This window comes from Phalangium opilio, unplaced genomic scaffold, assembly GCF_054372755.1.
Source record: "Phalangium opilio isolate 3A_F unplaced genomic scaffold, DU_Popi_V2 ptg000082l_1, whole genome shotgun sequence".
Lineage (NCBI taxonomy): Eukaryota > Metazoa > Arthropoda > Arachnida > Opiliones > Phalangiidae > Phalangium > Phalangium opilio.
The window spans coordinates 17,088,455-17,104,712 of record NW_028324189.1 but is presented as its reverse complement, the minus strand read 5'-3'; the positions used below and the strand labels follow the sequence as shown (position 1 = coordinate 17,104,712).

Here is a 16,258-nt window from a genome sequence, read left to right as displayed (position 1 = left end):
TTTTCACTTTTTTTCCTCTTTTAAATTTTAAGAGATATGAAAAAAGCAAACACGTTTTCTTTTTGTTATTGTTTTAAAATGATGAAGGTTAATTTGTCTCACTTAATTTAAATTCGAATTATTAACTAGCACTCTCGGCAACGGCCATATCACGCTGAAAACACTGGTTCACGTCCGATCACCGAAGTAAAGCAGCGTCGAGCGCATACAGTACTTGGGAATACTGCGTGCCGTTTGCTTTTTCACTTTTGTTTCCTCTTTTAAATTCCACCAGATATGAAAAAAGCAAACATATTTTCTTTTTGTTATTGTTTTATAAAGAAGAAAGTTAATTTGTCTCACTTAATTTAAATTCGAATTATTATCTAGCACTCTCGGCAACGGCCATATCACGCTGAGAACACCGGTTCTCGTCCGATCGCCGACGTTAGCAGCGTCGAGCGCAGTCAGTACTTGGGAATACTGCGTGCCGTTTGCTTTTTCACTTTTGTTTCCTCTTTCAAATTCCACCAGATATGAAAAAAAGCAAACATATCTTCTTTTTGTTATTGTTTTATAAAGATGAAAGTTAATTAAATTCAAATTATTAACTAGCACTCTCGGCAACGGCAATATCACGCTGAATACACCGATTCTCGTCCGATAACCGAAGCTAAGCAGCGTCGAGCGCAGTCATTACTTGGGAGGGAGACCACTTAGGAACACTGCGTGCCGTTGGCTTTTTCACTTTTTTTTCCTCTTTTAAATTTTAATAGATATGAAAAAAGCAAACAGGTTTTCTTTTTGTTATTGTTTTAAAATGATGAAGGTTAATTTGTCTCACTTAATTTAAATTCGAATTATTAACTAGTACTCTCGGCAACGGCCATATCACGCTGAAAACACCGGTTCACGTCCGATCACCGAAGTTAAGCAGCGTCGAGCGCATACAGTACTTGGGAATACTGCGTGCCGTTGGCTTTTTCACTTTTGTTTCCTCTTTCAAATTCCACCAGATATGAAAAAAGCAAACATATCTTCTTTTTGTTATTGTTTTATAAAGAAGAAAGTTAATAAAATTCAAATTATTAACTAGCATTCTCGGCAACGGCCATATCACGCTGAATACACCGGTTCTCGTCCGATAACCGAAGTTAAGCAGCGTCGAGCGCAGTCATTACTTGGGAGGGATACCACTTAGGAACACTGAGTGCAGTTGGTTTTTTCACTTTTTTTTCCTCTTTTAAATTTTAATAGATATGTAAAAAGCAAACAGGTTTTCTTTTTGTTATTGTTTTAAAATGATGAAGGTTAATTTGTCTCACTTAATTTAAATTCGAATTATTAACTAGCACTCTCGGCAACGGCCATATCACGCTGAAAACACTGGTTCACGTCCGATCACCGAAGTAAAGCAGCGTCGAGCGCATACAGTACTTGGGAATACTGCGTGCCGTTTGCTTTTTCACTTTTGTTTCCTCTTTTAAATTCCACCAGATATGAAAAAAGCAAACATTTTTTCTTTTTGTTATTGTTTTATAAAGAAGAAAGTTAATTTGTCTCACTTAATTTAAATTCGAATTATTATCTAGCACTCTCGGCAACGGCCATATCACGCTGAGAACACCGGTTCTCGTCCGATCGCCGACGTTAGCAGCGTCGAGCGCAGTCAGTACTTGGGAATACTGCGTGCCGTTTGCTTTTTCACTTTTGTTTCCTCTTTCAAATTCCACCAGATATGAAAAAAGCAAACATATCTTCTTTTTGTTATTGTTTTATAAAGATGAAAGTTAATTAAATTCAAATTATTAACTAGCACTATCGGCAACGGCCATATCACGCTGAATACACCGATTCTCGTCCGATAACCGAAGCTAAGCAGCGTCGAGCGCAGTCATTACTTGGGAGGGAGACCACTTAGGAACACTGCGTGCCGTTGGCTTTTTCACTTTTTTTTCCTCTTTTAAATTTTAATAGATATGAAAAAAGCAAACACGTTTTCTTTTTGTTATTGTTTTAAAATGATGAAGGTTAATTTGTCTCACTTAATTTAAATTCGAATTATTAACTAGTACTCTCGGCAACGGCCATATCACGCTGAAAACACCGGTTCACGTCCGATCACCGAAGTTAATTAGCGTCGAGCGCATACAGTACTTGGGAATACTGCGTGCCGTTGGCTCTTTCACTTTTGTTTCCTCTTTCAAATTCCATCAGATATGAAAAAAGCAAACATATCTTCTTTTTTGTTAATGTTTTATAATGATGAAAGTTAATAAAATTCAAATTATTAACTAGCACTCTCGGCAACGGCCATATCACGCTGAATACACCGGTTCTCGACCGATAACCGAAGTTAAGCAGCGTCGAGCGCAGTCATTACTTGGGAGGGATACCACTTAGGAACACTGCGTGCCGTTGGCTTTTTCACTTTTTTTTCCTCTTTTAAATTTTAAGAGATATGAAAAAAGCAAACACTTTTTCTTTTTGTTATTGTTTTAAAATGATGAAGGTTAATTTGTCTCACTTAATTTAAATTCGAATTATTAACTAGCACTCTCGGCAACGGCCATATCACGCTGAAAACACTGGTTCACGTCCGATCACCGAAGTAAAGCAGCGTCGAGCGCATACAGTACTTGGGAATACTGCGTGCCGTTTGCTTTTTCACTTTTGTTTCCTCTTTTAAATTCCACCAGATATGAAAAAAGCAAACATTTTTTCTTTTTGTTATTGTTTTATAAAGAAGAAAGTTAATTTGTCTCACTTAATTTAAATTCGAATTATTATCTAGCACTCTCGGCAACGGCCATATCACGCTGAGAACACCGGTTCTCGTCCGATCGCCGACGTTAGCAGCGTCGAGCGCAGTCAGTACTTGGGAATACTGCGTGCCGTTTGCTTTTTCACTTTTGTTTCCTCTTTCAAATTCCACCAGATATGAAAAAAGCAAACATATCTTCTTTTTGTTATTGTTTTATAAAGATGAAAGTTAATTAAATTCAAATTATTAACTAGCACTATCGGCAACGGCCATATCACGCTGAATACACCGATTCTCGTCCGATAACCGAAGCTAAGCAGCGTCGAGCGCAGTCATTACTTGGGAGGGAGACCACTTAGGAACACTGCGTGCCGTTGGCTTTTTCACTTTTTTTTCCTCTTTTTAATTTTAATAGATATGAAAAAAGCAAACACGTTTTCTTTTTGTTATTGTTTTAAAATGATGAAGGTTAATTTGTCTCACTTAATTTATATTCGAATTATTAACTAGCACTCTCGGCAACGGCCATATCACGCTGAAAACACCGGTTCACGTCCGATCACCGAAGTAAAGCAGCGTCGAGCGCATACAGTACTTGGGAATACTTCGTGCCGTTTGCTTTTTCACTTTTGTTTCCTCTTTTAAATTCCACCAGATATGAAAAAAGCAAACATATCTTCTTTTTGTTATTGTTTTATAAAGAAGAAAGTTAATAAAATTCAAATTATTAACTAGCATTCTCGGCAACGGCCATATCACGCTGAATACACCGGTTCTCGTCCGATAACCGAAGTTAAGCAGCGTCGAGCGCAGTCATTACTTGGGAGGGATACCACTTAGGAACACTGCGTGCAGTTGGTTTTTTCACTTTTTTTTTCTCTTTTAAATTTTAATAGATATGTAAAAAGCAAACAGGTTTTCTTTTTGTTATTGTTTTAAAATGATGAAGGTTAATTTGTCTCACTTAATTTAAATTCGAATTATTAACTAGTACTCTCGGCAACGGCCATATCACGCTGAAAACACCGGTTCACGTCCGATCACCGAAGTTAAGCAGCGTCGAGCGCATACAGTACTTGGGAATACTGCGTGCCGTTGGCTCTTTCACTTTTGTTTCCTCTTTCAAATTCCATCAGATATGAAAAAAGCAAACATATCTTCTTTTTTGTTAATGTTTTATAATGATGAAAGTTAATAAAATTCAAATTATTAACTAGCACTCTCGGCAACGGCCATATCACGCTGAATACACCGGTTCTCGACCGATAACCGAAGTTAAGCAGCGTCGAGCGCAGTCATTACTTGGGAGGGATACCACTTAGGAACACTGCGTGCAGTTGGTTTTTTCACTTTTTTTTCCTCTTTTAAATTTTAATAGATATGTAAAAAGCAAACAGGTTTTCTTTTTGTTATTGTTTTAAAATGATGAAGGTTAATTTGTCTCACTTAATTTAAATTCGAATTATTAACTAGCACTCTCGGCAACGGCCATATCACGCTGAAAACACTGGTTCACGTCCGATCACCGAAGTAAAGCAGCGTCGAGCGCATACAGTACTTGGGAATACTGCGTGCCGTTTGCTTTTTCACTTTTGTTTCCTCTTTTAAATTCCACCAGATATGAAAAAAGCAAACATATTTTCTTTTTGTTATTGTTTTATAAAGAAGAAAGTTAATTTGTCTCACTTAATTTAAATTCGAATTATTATCTAGCACTCTCGGCAACGGCCATATCACGCTGAGAACACCGGTTCTCGTCCGATCGCCGACGTTAGCAGCGTCGAGCGCATACAGTACTTGGGAATACTTCGTGCCGTTTGCTTTTTCACTTTTGTTTCCTCTTTTAAATTCCACCAGATATGAAAAAAGCAAACATATCTTCTTTTTGTTATTGTTTTATAAAGAAGAAAGTTAATAAAATTCAAATTATTAACTAGCATTCTCGGCAACGGCCATATCACGCTGAATACACCGGTTCTCGTCCGATAACCGAAGTTAAGCAGCGTCGAGCGCAGTCATTACTTGGGAGGGATACCACTTAGGAACACTGCGTGCAGTTGGTTTTTTCACTTTTTTTTCCTCTTTTAAATTTTAATAGATATGTAAAAAGCAAACAGGTTTTCTTTTTGTTATTGTTTTAAAATGATGAAGGTTAATTTGTCTCACTTAATTTAAATTCGAATTATTAACTAGTACTCTCGGCAACGGCCATATCACGTTGAAAACACCGGTTCACGTCCGATCACCGAAGTTACGCAGCGTCGAGCGCATACAGTACTTGGGAATACTGCGTGCCGTTGGCTTTTTCACTTTTGTTTCCTCTTTCAAATTCCATCAGATATGAAAAAAGCAAACATATCTTCTTTTTTGTTAATGTTTTATAATGATGAAAGTTAATAAAATTCAAATTATTAACTAGCACTCTCGGCAACGGCCATATCACGCTGAATACACCGGTTCTCGACCGATAACCGAAGTTAAGCAGCGTCGAGCGCAGTCATTACTTGGGAGGGATACCACTTAGGAACACTGCGTGCCGTTGGCTTTTTCACTTTTTTTTCCTCTTTTAAATTTTAAGAGATATGAAAAAAGCAAACACGTTTTCTTTTTGTTATTGTTTTAAAATGATGAAGGTTAATTTGTCTCACTTAATTTAAATTCGAATTATTAACTAGCACTCTCGGCAACGGCCATATCACGCTGAAAACACTGGTTCACGTCCGATCACCGAAGTAAAGCAGCGTCGAGCGCATACAGTACTTGGGAATACTGCGTGCCGTTTGCTTTTTCACTTTTGTTTCCTCTTTTAAATTCCACCAGATATGAAAAAAGCAAACATATTTTCTTTTTGTTATTGTTTTATAAAGAAGAAAGTTAATTTGTCTCACTTAATTTAAATTCGAATTATTATCTAGCACTCTCGGCAACGGCCATATCACGCTGAGAACACCGGTTCTCGTCCGATCGCCGACGTTAGCAGCGTCGAGCGCATACAGTACTTGGGAATACTTCGTGCCGTTTGCTTTTTCACTTTTGTTTCCTCTTTTAAATTCCACCAGATATGAAAAAAGCAAACATATCTTCTTTTTGTTATTGTTTTATAAAGAAGAAAGTTAATAAAATTCAAATTATTAACTAGCATTCTCGGCAACGGCCATATCACGCTGAATACACCGGTTCTCGTCCGATAACCGAAGTTAAGCAGCGTCGAGCGCAGTCATTACTTGGGAGGGATACCACTTAGGAACACTGCGTGCAGTTGGTTTTTTCACTTTTTTTTCCTCTTTTAAATTTTAATAGATATGTAAAAAGCAAACAGGTTTTCTTTTTGTTATTATTTTAAAATGATGAAGGTTAATTTGTCTCACTTAATTTAAATTCGAATTATTAACTAGTACTCTCGGCAACGGCCATATCACGCTGAAAACACCGGTTCACGTCCGATCACCGAAATTAAGCAGCGTCGAGCGCATACAGTACTTGGGAATACTGCGTGCCGTTGGCTTTTTCACTTTTGTTTCCTCTTTCAAATTCCATCAGATATGAAAAAAGCAAACATATCTTCTTTTTTGTTAATGTTTTATAATGATGAAAGTTAATAAAATTCAAATTATTAACTAGCAATCTCGGCAACGGCCATATCACGCTGAATACACCGGTTCTCGACCGATAACCGAAGTTAAGCAGCGTCGAGCGCAGTCATTACTTGGGAGGGATACCACTTAGGAACACTGCGTGCCGTTGGCTTTTTCACTTTTTTTTCCTCTTTTAAATTTTAAGAGATATGAAAAAAGCAAACACGTTTTCTTTTTGTTATTGTTTTAAAATGATGAAGGTTAATTTGTCTCACTTAATTTAAATTCGAATTATTAACTAGCACTCTCGGCAACGGCCATATCACGCTGAAAACACTGGTTCACGTCCGATCACCGAAGTAAAGCAGCGTCGAGCGCATACAGTACTTGGGAATACTGCGTGCCGTTTGCTTTTTCACTTTTGTTTCCTCTTTTAAATTCCACCAGATATGAAAAAAGCAAACATATCTTCTTTTTGTTATTGTTTTGTAAAGATGAAAGTTAATTAAATTCAAATTATTAACTAGCATTCTCGGCAACGGCCATATCACGCTGAATACACCGGTTCTCGTCAGATAACCGAAGTTAAGCAGCGTCGAGCGCAGTCATTACTTGGGAGGGAGACCACTTAGGAACACTGCGTGCAGTTGGTTTTTTCACTTTTTTTTCCTCTTTTAAATTTTAATAGATATGAAAAAAGCAAACACGTTTTCTTTTTGTTATTGTTTTAAAATGATGAAGGTTAATTTGTCTCACTTAATTTATATTCGAATTATTAACTAGCACTCTCGGCAACGGCCATATCACGCTGAAAACACCGGTTCACGTCCGATCGCCGACGTTAGCAGCGTCGAGCGCATACAGTACTTGGGAATACTTCGTGCCGTTTGCTTTTTCACTTTTGTTTCCTCTTTTAAATTCCACCAGATATGAAAAAAAGCAAACATATCTTCTTTTTTGTTAATGTTTTATAATGATGAAAGTTAATTAAATTCAAATTATTAACTAGCACTCTCGGCAACGGCCATATCACGCTGAATACACCGGTTCTCGTCCGATAACCGAAGTTAAGCAGCGTCGAGCGCAGTCACTACTTGGGAGGGAGACCACTTAGGAACACTGCGTGCCGTTGGCTTTTTCACTTTTTTTTCCTCTTTTAAATTTTAATAGATATGAAAAAAGCAAACATGTTTTCTTTTTGTTATTGTTTTAAAATGATGAAGGTTAATTTGTCTCACTTAATTTAAATTCGAATTATTAACTAGCACTCTCGGCAACGGCCATATCACGCTGAAAACACTGGTTCACGTCCGATCACCGAAGTAAAGCAGCGTCGAGCGCATACAGTACTTGGGAATACTGCGTGCCGTTTGTTTTTCACTTTTGTTTCCTCTTTTAAATTCCACCAGATATGAAAAAAGCAAACATATCTTCTTTTTGTTATTGTTTTATAAAGATGAAGGTTAATTAAATTCAAATTATTAACTAGCACTCTCGGCAACGGCCATATCACGCTGAATACACCGGTTCTCGTCCGATAACCAAAGTTAAGCAGCGTCGAGCGCAGTCAGTACTTGGGAGGGCGACCACTTACGAACACTGCGTGCCGTTAGCTTTTTCACTTTTTTTTCCTCTTTTAAATTCCAATAGATATGAAAAAAGCAAACATATTTTCTTTTTGTTATTGTTTGAAAAAGATGAAGGTTAATTTGTCTCACTTAATTTAAATTCGAATTATTATCTAGCACTCTCGGCAACGGCCATATCACGCTGAGAACACCGGTTCTCGTCCGATCGCCGACGTTAGCAGCGTCGAGCGCAGTCAGTACTTGGGAATACTGCGTGCCGTTTGCTTTTTCACTTTTGTTTCCTCTTTCAAATTCCACCAGATATGAAAAAAGCAAACATATCTTCTTTTTGTTATTGTTTTATAAAGAAGAAAGTTAATTAAATTCAAATTATTAACTAGCATTCTCGGCAACGGCCATATCACGCTGAATACACCGGTTCTCGTCCGATAACCGAAGTTAAGCAGCGTCGAGCGCAGTCATTGCTTGGGAGGGAGACCACTTAGGAACACTGCGTGCCGTTGGTCTTTTCACTTTATTTTCCCTTTTTAAATTTTAATAGATATGAAAAAAGCAAACATGTTTTCTTTTTGTTATTGTTTTAAAATGATGAAGGTTAATTTGTCTCACTTAATTTAAATTCGAATTATTAACTAGCACTCTCGGCAACGGCCATATCACGCTGAAAACACTGGTTCACGTCCGATCACCGAAGTAAAGCAGCGTCGAGCGCATACAGTACTTGGGAATACTGCGTGCCGTTTGCTTTTTCACTTTTGTTTCCTCTTTTAAATTCCACCAGATATGAAAAAAGCAAACATATCTTCTTTTTGTTATTGTTTTGTAAAGATGAAAGTTAATTAAATTCAAATTATTAACTAGCATTCTCGGCAACGGCCATATCACGCTGAATACACCGGTTCTCGTCAGATAACCGAAGTTAAGCAGCGTCGAGCGCAGTCATTACTTGGGAGGGAGACCACTTAGGAACACTGCGTGCAGTTGGTTTTTTCACTTTTTTTTCCTCTTTTAAATTTTAATAGATATGAAAAAAGCAAACACGTTTTCTTTTTGTTATTGTTTTAAAATGATGAAGGTTAATTTGTCTCACTTAATTTATATTCGAATTATTAACTAGCACTCTCGGCAACGGCCATATCACGCTGAAAACACCGGTTCACGTCCGATCGCCGACGTTAGCAGCGTCGAGCGCATACAGTACTTGGGAATACTTCGTGCCGTTTGCTTTTTCACTTTTGTTTCCTCTTTTAAATTCCACCAGATATGAAAAAAGCAAACATATCTTCTTTTTTGTTAATGTTTTATAATGATGAAAGTTAATTAAATTCAAATTATTAACTAGCACTCTCGGCAACGGCCATATCACGCTGAATACACCGGTTCTCGTCCGATAACCGAAGTTAAGCAGCGTCGAGCGCAGTCACTACTTGGGAGGGAGACCACTTAGGAACACTGCGTGCCGTTGGCTTTTTCACTTTTTTTTCCTCTTTTAAATTTTAATAGATATGAAAAAAGCAAACATGTTTTCTTTTTGTTATTCTTTTAAAATGATGAAGGTTAATTTGTCTCACTTAATTTAAATTCGAATTATTAACTAGCACTCTCGGCAACGGCCATATCACGCTGAAAACACTGGTTCACGTCCGATCACCGAAGTAAAGCAGCGTCGAGCGCATACAGTACTTGGGAATACTGCGTGCCGTTTGTTTTTCACTTTTGTTTCCTCTTTTAAATTCCACCAGATATGAAAAAAGCAAACATATCTTCTTTTTGTTATTGTTTTATAAAGATGAAGGTTAATTAAATTCAAATTATTAACTAGCACTCTCGGCAACGGCCATATCACGCTGAATACACCGGTTCTCGTCCGATAACCAAAGTTAAGCAGCGTCGAGCGCAGTCAGTACTTGGGAGGGCGACCACTTACGAACACTGCGTGCCGTTAGCTTTTTCACTTTTTTTTCCTCTTTTAAATTCCAATAGATATGAAAAAAGCAAACATATTTTCTTTTTGTTATTGTTTGAAAAAGATGAAGGTTAATTTGTCTCACTTAATTTAAATTCGAATTATTATCTAGCACTCTCGGCAACGGCCATATCACGCTGAGAACACCGGTTCTCGTCCGATCGCCGACGTTAGCAGCGTCGAGCGCAGTCAGTACTTGGGAATACTGCGTGCCGTTTGCTTTTTCACTTTTGTTTCCTCTTTCAAATTCCACCAGATATGAAAAAAGCAAACATATCTTCTTTTTGTTATTGTTTTATAAAGAAGAAAGTTAATTAAATTCAAATTATTAACTAGCATTCTCGGCAACGGCCATATCACGCTGAATACACCGGTTCTCGTCCGATAACCGAAGTTAAGCAGCGTCGAGCGCAGTCATTGCTTGGGAGGGAGACCACTTAGGAACACTGCGTGCCGTTGGTCTTTTCACTTTATTTTCCCTTTTTAAATTTTAATAGATATGAAAAAAGCAAACATGTTTTCTTTTTGTTATTGTTTTAAAATGATGAAGGTTAATTTGTCTCACTTAATTTAAATTCGAATTATTAACTAGCACTCTCGGCAACGGCCATATCACGATGAAAACACCGGTTCACTTCCGATCACCGAAGTTATGCAGCGTCGAGCGCATACAGTACTTGGGAATACTGCGTGCCGTTTGTTTTTTCACTTTTGTTTCCTCTTTTAAATTCCACCAGATATGAAAAAAGCAAACATATCTTCTTTTTGTTATTGTTTTATAAAGATGAAGGTTAATTAAATTCAAATTATTAACTTATACTCTCGGCAACGGCCATATCACGCTGAATTCACCGGTTCTCGTCCGATAACCAAAGTTAAGCAGCGTCGAGCGCAGTCAGTACTTGGGAGGGCGACCACTTAGGAACACTGCGTGCCGTTGGCTTTTTCACTTTTTTTTCCTCTTTTAAATTTTAATAGATATGAAAAAAGCAAACATATTTTCTTTTTGTTATTGTTTGAAAAAGATGAAGGTTAATTTGTCTCACTTAATTTAAATTCGAATTATTAACTAGCACTCTCGGCAACGGCCATATCACGATGAAAACACCGGTTCACTTCCGATCACCGAAGTTATGCAGCGTCGAGCGCATACAGTACTTGGGAATACTGCGTGCCGTTTGTTTTTTCACTTTTGTTTCCTCTTTTAAATTCCACCAGATATGAAAAAAGCAAACATATCTTCTTTTTGTTATTGTTTTATAAAGATGAAGGTTAATTAAATTCAAACTATTAACTAGCACTATCGGCAACGGCCATATCACGCTGAATACACCGGTTCTCGTCCGATAACCAAAGTTAAGCAGCGTCGAGCGCAGTCAGTACTTGGGAGGGCGACCACTTAGGAACACTGCGTGCCGTTAGCTTTTTCACTTTTTTTCCTCTTTTAAATTCCAATAGATATGAAAAAAGCAAACATGTTTTCTTTTTGTTATTGTTTTAAAATGATGAAGGTTAATTTGTCTCAGTTAATTTAAATTCGAATTATTAACTAGCACTCTCGGCAACGGCCATATCACGCTGAAAACACCGGTTCACGTCCGATCACCGAAGTTAAGCAGCGTCGAGCGCATACAGTACTTGGGAATACTGCGTGCCGTTTGTTTTTTCACTTTTGTTTCCTCTTTTAAATTCCACCAGATATGAAAAAAGCAAACATATCTTCTTTTTGTTATTGTTTTATAAAGATGAAGGTTAATTAAATTCAAATTATTAACTAGCACTATCGGCAACGGCCATATCACGCTGAATACACCGGTTCTCGTCCGATAACCAAAGTTAAGCAGCGTCAAGCGCAGTCAGTACTTGGGAGGGCGACCACTTAGGAACACTGCGTGCCGTTAGCTTTTTCACTTTTTTTTCCTCTTTTAAATTCCAATAGATATGAAAAAAGCAAACATATTTTCTTTTTGTTATTGTTTGAAAAAGATGAAGGTTAATTTGTCTCACTTAATTTAAATTCGAATTATTAACTAGCACTCTCGGCAACGGCCATAACACGCTGAGAACACCGGTTCTCGTCCGATCGCCGACGTTAGCAGCGTCGAGCGCAGTCAGTACTTGTGAATACTGCGTGCCGTTTGTTTTTTCACTTTTGTTTCCTCTTTTAAATTCCACCAGATATGAAAAAAGCAAACATATCTTCTTTTTGTTATTGTTTTATAAAGATGAAGGTTAATTAAATTCAAATTATTAACTAGCACTCTCGGCAACGGCCATATTACGCTGAATTCACCGGTTCTCGTCCGATAACCGAAGTTAAGCAGCGTCGAGCGCAGTCACTACTTGGGAGGGAGTCCACTTAGGAACACTGCGTGCCGTTGGCTTTTTCACTTTTTTTTCCTCTTTTAAATTTTAATAGATATGAAAAAAGCAAACATGTTTTCTTTTTGTTATTGTTTTAAAATGATGAAGGTTAATTTGTCTCACATAATTTAAATTCGAATTATTAACTAGCACTCTCGGCAACGGCCATATCACGCTGAAAACACCGGTTCACGTCCGATCACCGAAGTTAAGCAGCGTCGAGCGCATACAGTACTTGGGAATACTGCGTGCCGTTTGTTTTTTCACTTTTGTTTCCTCTTTTAAATTCCACCTGATATGAAAAAAGCAAACATATCTTCTTTTTGTTATTGTTTTATAAAGATGAAGGTTAATTAAATTCAAATTTTTAACTAGCACTCTCGGCAACGGCCATATCACGCTGAATTCACCGGTTCTCGTCCGATAACCGAAGTTAAGCAGCGTCGAGCGCATACAGTACTTGGGAATACTGCGTGCCGTTTGTTTTTTCACTTTTGTTTCCTCTTTTAAATTCCACCAGATATGAAAAAAGCAAACATATCTTCTTTTTGTTATTGTTTTATAAAGATGAAGGTTAATTAAATTCAAATTATTAACTAGCACTCTCGGCAACGGCCATATCACGCTGAATTCACCGGTTCTCGTCCGATAACCGAAGTTAAGCAGCGTCGAGCGCAGTCACTACTTGGGAGGGAGACCACTTAGGAACACTGCGTGCCGTTGGCTCTTTCACTTTTTTTTCCTCTTTTAAATTTTAATAGATATGAAAAAAGCAAACATGTTTTCTTTTTGTTATTGTTTTAAAATGATGAAGGTTAATTTGTCTCACTTAATTTAAATTCGAATTATTAACTAGCACTCTCGGCAACGGCCATATCACGCTGAGAACACCGGTTCTCGTCCGATCGCCGACGTTAGCAGCGTCGAGCGCAGTCAGTACTTGGGAATACTGCGTGCCGTTTGCTTTTTCACTTTTGTTTCCTCTTTCAAATTCCACCAGATATGAAAAAAGCAAACATATCTTCTTTTTGTTATTGTTTTATAAAGATGAAAGTTAATTAAATTCAAATTATTAACTAGCACTCTCGGCAACGGCCATATCACGCTGAATACACCGGTTCTCGTCCGATAACCAAAGTTAAGCAGCGTCGAGCGCAGTCAGTACTTGGGAGGGCGACCACTTAGGAACACTGCGTGCCGTTTGCTTTTTCACTTTTGTTTCCTCTTTTAAATTCCACCAGATATGAAAAAAGCAAACATATTTTCTTTTTGTTATTGTTTTATAAAGAAGAAAGTTAATTTGTCTCACTTAATTTAAATTCGAATTATTATCTAGCACTCTCGGCAACGGCCATATCACGCTGAGAACAACGGTTCTCGTCCGATCGCCGACGTTAGCAGCGTCGAGCGCAGTCAGTACTTGGGAATACTGCGTGCCGTTTGCTTTTTCACTTTTGTTTCCTCTTTCAAATTCCACCAGATATGAAAAAAGCAAACATATCTCCTTTTTGTTATTGTTTTATAAAGAAGAAAGTTAATTAAATTCAAATTATTAACTAGCATTCTCGGCAACGGCCATATCACGCTGAATACAGCAGTTCTCGTCCGATAACCGAAGTTAAGCAGCGTCGAGCGCAGTCATTACTTGGGAGGGAGACCACTTAGGAACACTGCGTGCCGTTGGCTTTTTCACTTTTTTCCTCTTTTAAATTTTAATAGATATGAAAAAAGCAAACATGTTTTCTTTTTGTTATTGTTTTAAAATGATGAAGGTTAATTTGTCTCACATAATTTAAATTCGAATTATTAACTAGCACTCTCGGCAACGGCCATATCACGCTGAAAACACCGGTTCACGTCCGATCACCGAAGTTAAGCAGCGTCGAGCGCTTTCAGTACTTGGGAATACTGCGTGCCGTTTGTTTTTTCACTTTTGTTTCCTCTTTTAAATTCCACCAGATATGAAAAAAGCAAACATATCTTCTTTTTGTTATTGTTTTATAAAGATGAAGGTTAATTAAATTCAAATTATTAACTAGCACTATCGGCAACGGCCATATCACGCTGAATACACCGGTTCACGTCCGATAACCAAAGTTAAGCAGCGTCGAGCGCAGTCAGTACTTGGGAGGGCGACCACTTAGGAACACTGCGTGCCGTTAGCTTTTTCACTTTTTTTTCCTCTTTTAAATTCCAATAGATATGAAAAAAGCAAACATATTTTCTTTTTGTTATTGTTTGAAAAAGATGAAGGTTAATTTGTCTCACTTAATTTAAATTCGAATTATTAACTAGCACTCTCGGCAACGGCCATATCACGATGAAAACACCGGTTCACTTCCGATCACCGAAGTTATGCAGCGTCGAGCGCATACAGTACTTGGGAATACTGCGTGCCGTTTGTTTTTTCACTTTTGTTTCCTCTTTTAAATTCCACCAGATATGAAAAAAGCAAACATATCTTCTTTTTGTTATTGTTTTATAAAGATGAAGGTTAATTAAATTCAAATTTTTAACTAGCACTCTCGGCAACGGCCATATCACGCTGAATTCACCGGTTCTCGTCCGATAACCGAAGTTAAGCAGCGTCGAGCGCATACAGTACTTGGGAATACTGCGTGCCGTTTGTTTTTTCACTTTTGTTTCCTCTTTTAAATTCCACCAGATATGAAAAAAGCAAACATATCTTCTTTTTGTTATTGTTTTATAAAGATGAAGGTTAATTAAATTCAAATTATTAACTAGCACTCTCGGCAACGGCCATATCACGCTGAATTCACCGGTTCTCGTCCGATAACCGAAGTTAAGCAGCGTCGAGCGCAGTCACTACTTGGGAGGGAGACCACTTAGGAACACTGCGTGCCGTTGGCTTTTTCACTTTTTTTTCCTCTTTTAAATTTTAATAGATATGAAAAAAGCAAACATGTTTTCTTTTTGTTATTGTTTTAAAATGATGAAGGTTAATTTGTCTCACTTAATTTAAATTCGAATTATTAACTAGCACTCTCGGCAACGGCCATATCACGCTGAGAACACCGGTTCTCGTCCGATCGCCGACGTTAGCAGCGTCGAGCGCAGTCAGTACTTGGGAATACTGCGTGCCGTTTGCTTTTTCACTTTTGTTTCCTCTTTCAAATTCCACCAGATATGAAAAAAGCAAACATATCTTCTTTTTGTTATTGTTTTATAAAGATGAAAGTTAATTAAATTCAAATTATTAACTAGCACTCTCGGCAACGGCCATATCACGCTGAATACACCGGTTCTCGTCCGATAACCAAAGTTAAGCAGCGTCGAGCGCAGTCAGTACTTGGGAGGGCGACCACTTAGGAACACTGCGTGCCGTTTGCTTTTTCACTTTTGTTTCCTCTTTTAAATTCCACCAGATATGAAAAAAGCAAACATATTTTCTTTTTGTTATTGTTTTATAAAGAAGAAAGTTAATTTGTCTCACTTAATTTAAATTCGAATTATTATCTAGCACTCTCGGCAACGGCCATATCACGCTGAGAACAACGGTTCTCGTCCGATCGCCGACGTTAGCAGCGTCGAGCGCAGTCAGTACTTGGGAATACTGCGTGCCGTTTGCTTTTTCACTTTTGTTTCCTCTTTCAAATTCCACCAGATATGAAAAAAGCAAACATATCTCCTTTTTGTTATTGTTTTATAAAGAAGAAAGTTAATTAAATTCAAATTATTAACTAGCATTCTCGGCAACGGCCATATCACGCTGAATACACCGGTTCTCGTCCGATAACCGAAGTTAAGCAGCGTCGAGCGCAGTCATTACTTGGGAGGGAGACCACTTAGGAACACTGCGTGCCGTTGGCTTTTTCACTTTTTTTCCTCTTTTAAATTTTAATAGATATGAAAAAAGCAAACATGTTTTCTTTTTGTTATTGTTTTAAAATGATGAAGGTTAATTTGTCTCACTTAAATTAAATTCGAATTATTAACTAGCACTCTCGGCAACGGCCATATCACGATGAAAACACCGGTTCACTTCCGATCACCGAAGTTA

The 16,258-nt window shown here is 37.7% G+C and overlaps 34 pseudogenes; all 34 read left to right on the top strand.

Moving 5' to 3' along the window:
• The first annotated feature begins 601 nt into the window (after window positions 1–601).
• On the top strand, window positions 602–720 carry LOC149653197 (5S ribosomal RNA; annotated as a pseudogene).
• A 137-nt stretch (window positions 721–857) lies between these two features.
• LOC149653196 (5S ribosomal RNA) lies at window positions 858–960 on the top strand (annotated as a pseudogene).
• A 122-nt stretch (window positions 961–1,082) lies between these two features.
• LOC149653195 (5S ribosomal RNA) lies at window positions 1,083–1,201 on the top strand (annotated as a pseudogene).
• A 601-nt stretch (window positions 1,202–1,802) lies between these two features.
• On the top strand, window positions 1,803–1,921 carry LOC149653194 (5S ribosomal RNA; annotated as a pseudogene).
• Window positions 1,922–2,058: 137 nt separating this feature from the next.
• Window positions 2,059–2,161, top strand: LOC149653193 (5S ribosomal RNA; annotated as a pseudogene).
• Window positions 2,162–2,284: 123 nt separating this feature from the next.
• Window positions 2,285–2,403, top strand: LOC149653192 (5S ribosomal RNA; annotated as a pseudogene).
• Window positions 2,404–3,004: 601 nt separating this feature from the next.
• LOC149653191 (5S ribosomal RNA) lies at window positions 3,005–3,123 on the top strand (annotated as a pseudogene).
• A 362-nt stretch (window positions 3,124–3,485) lies between these two features.
• Window positions 3,486–3,604, top strand: LOC149653190 (5S ribosomal RNA; annotated as a pseudogene).
• Window positions 3,605–3,741: 137 nt separating this feature from the next.
• LOC149653189 (5S ribosomal RNA) lies at window positions 3,742–3,844 on the top strand (annotated as a pseudogene).
• A 123-nt stretch (window positions 3,845–3,967) lies between these two features.
• Window positions 3,968–4,086, top strand: LOC149653188 (5S ribosomal RNA; annotated as a pseudogene).
• Window positions 4,087–4,687: 601 nt separating this feature from the next.
• Window positions 4,688–4,806, top strand: LOC149653187 (5S ribosomal RNA; annotated as a pseudogene).
• Window positions 4,807–5,169: 363 nt separating this feature from the next.
• Window positions 5,170–5,288, top strand: LOC149653186 (5S ribosomal RNA; annotated as a pseudogene).
• A 601-nt stretch (window positions 5,289–5,889) lies between these two features.
• LOC149653185 (5S ribosomal RNA) lies at window positions 5,890–6,008 on the top strand (annotated as a pseudogene).
• Window positions 6,009–6,145: 137 nt separating this feature from the next.
• Window positions 6,146–6,248, top strand: LOC149653184 (5S ribosomal RNA; annotated as a pseudogene).
• A 123-nt stretch (window positions 6,249–6,371) lies between these two features.
• Window positions 6,372–6,490, top strand: LOC149653183 (5S ribosomal RNA; annotated as a pseudogene).
• A 362-nt stretch (window positions 6,491–6,852) lies between these two features.
• LOC149653182 (5S ribosomal RNA) lies at window positions 6,853–6,971 on the top strand (annotated as a pseudogene).
• Window positions 6,972–7,334: 363 nt separating this feature from the next.
• On the top strand, window positions 7,335–7,453 carry LOC149653181 (5S ribosomal RNA; annotated as a pseudogene).
• A 361-nt stretch (window positions 7,454–7,814) lies between these two features.
• Window positions 7,815–7,933, top strand: LOC149653180 (5S ribosomal RNA; annotated as a pseudogene).
• A 361-nt stretch (window positions 7,934–8,294) lies between these two features.
• On the top strand, window positions 8,295–8,413 carry LOC149653179 (5S ribosomal RNA; annotated as a pseudogene).
• Window positions 8,414–8,775: 362 nt separating this feature from the next.
• LOC149653178 (5S ribosomal RNA) lies at window positions 8,776–8,894 on the top strand (annotated as a pseudogene).
• A 362-nt stretch (window positions 8,895–9,256) lies between these two features.
• Window positions 9,257–9,375, top strand: LOC149653177 (5S ribosomal RNA; annotated as a pseudogene).
• Window positions 9,376–9,736: 361 nt separating this feature from the next.
• LOC149653176 (5S ribosomal RNA) lies at window positions 9,737–9,855 on the top strand (annotated as a pseudogene).
• A 361-nt stretch (window positions 9,856–10,216) lies between these two features.
• Window positions 10,217–10,335, top strand: LOC149653175 (5S ribosomal RNA; annotated as a pseudogene).
• Window positions 10,336–10,697: 362 nt separating this feature from the next.
• On the top strand, window positions 10,698–10,816 carry LOC149653174 (5S ribosomal RNA; annotated as a pseudogene).
• Window positions 10,817–11,178: 362 nt separating this feature from the next.
• LOC149653173 (5S ribosomal RNA) lies at window positions 11,179–11,297 on the top strand (annotated as a pseudogene).
• Window positions 11,298–11,658: 361 nt separating this feature from the next.
• LOC149653172 (5S ribosomal RNA) lies at window positions 11,659–11,777 on the top strand (annotated as a pseudogene).
• Window positions 11,778–12,138: 361 nt separating this feature from the next.
• Window positions 12,139–12,257, top strand: LOC149653171 (5S ribosomal RNA; annotated as a pseudogene).
• A 587-nt stretch (window positions 12,258–12,844) lies between these two features.
• LOC149653170 (5S ribosomal RNA) lies at window positions 12,845–12,963 on the top strand (annotated as a pseudogene).
• Window positions 12,964–13,324: 361 nt separating this feature from the next.
• Window positions 13,325–13,443, top strand: LOC149653169 (5S ribosomal RNA; annotated as a pseudogene).
• A 361-nt stretch (window positions 13,444–13,804) lies between these two features.
• On the top strand, window positions 13,805–13,923 carry LOC149653168 (5S ribosomal RNA; annotated as a pseudogene).
• Window positions 13,924–14,283: 360 nt separating this feature from the next.
• On the top strand, window positions 14,284–14,402 carry LOC149653167 (5S ribosomal RNA; annotated as a pseudogene).
• Window positions 14,403–14,989: 587 nt separating this feature from the next.
• Window positions 14,990–15,108, top strand: LOC149653166 (5S ribosomal RNA; annotated as a pseudogene).
• Window positions 15,109–15,469: 361 nt separating this feature from the next.
• On the top strand, window positions 15,470–15,588 carry LOC149653165 (5S ribosomal RNA; annotated as a pseudogene).
• Window positions 15,589–15,949: 361 nt separating this feature from the next.
• LOC149653164 (5S ribosomal RNA) lies at window positions 15,950–16,068 on the top strand (annotated as a pseudogene).
• The last annotated feature ends 190 nt before the right edge of the window (window positions 16,069–16,258 follow it).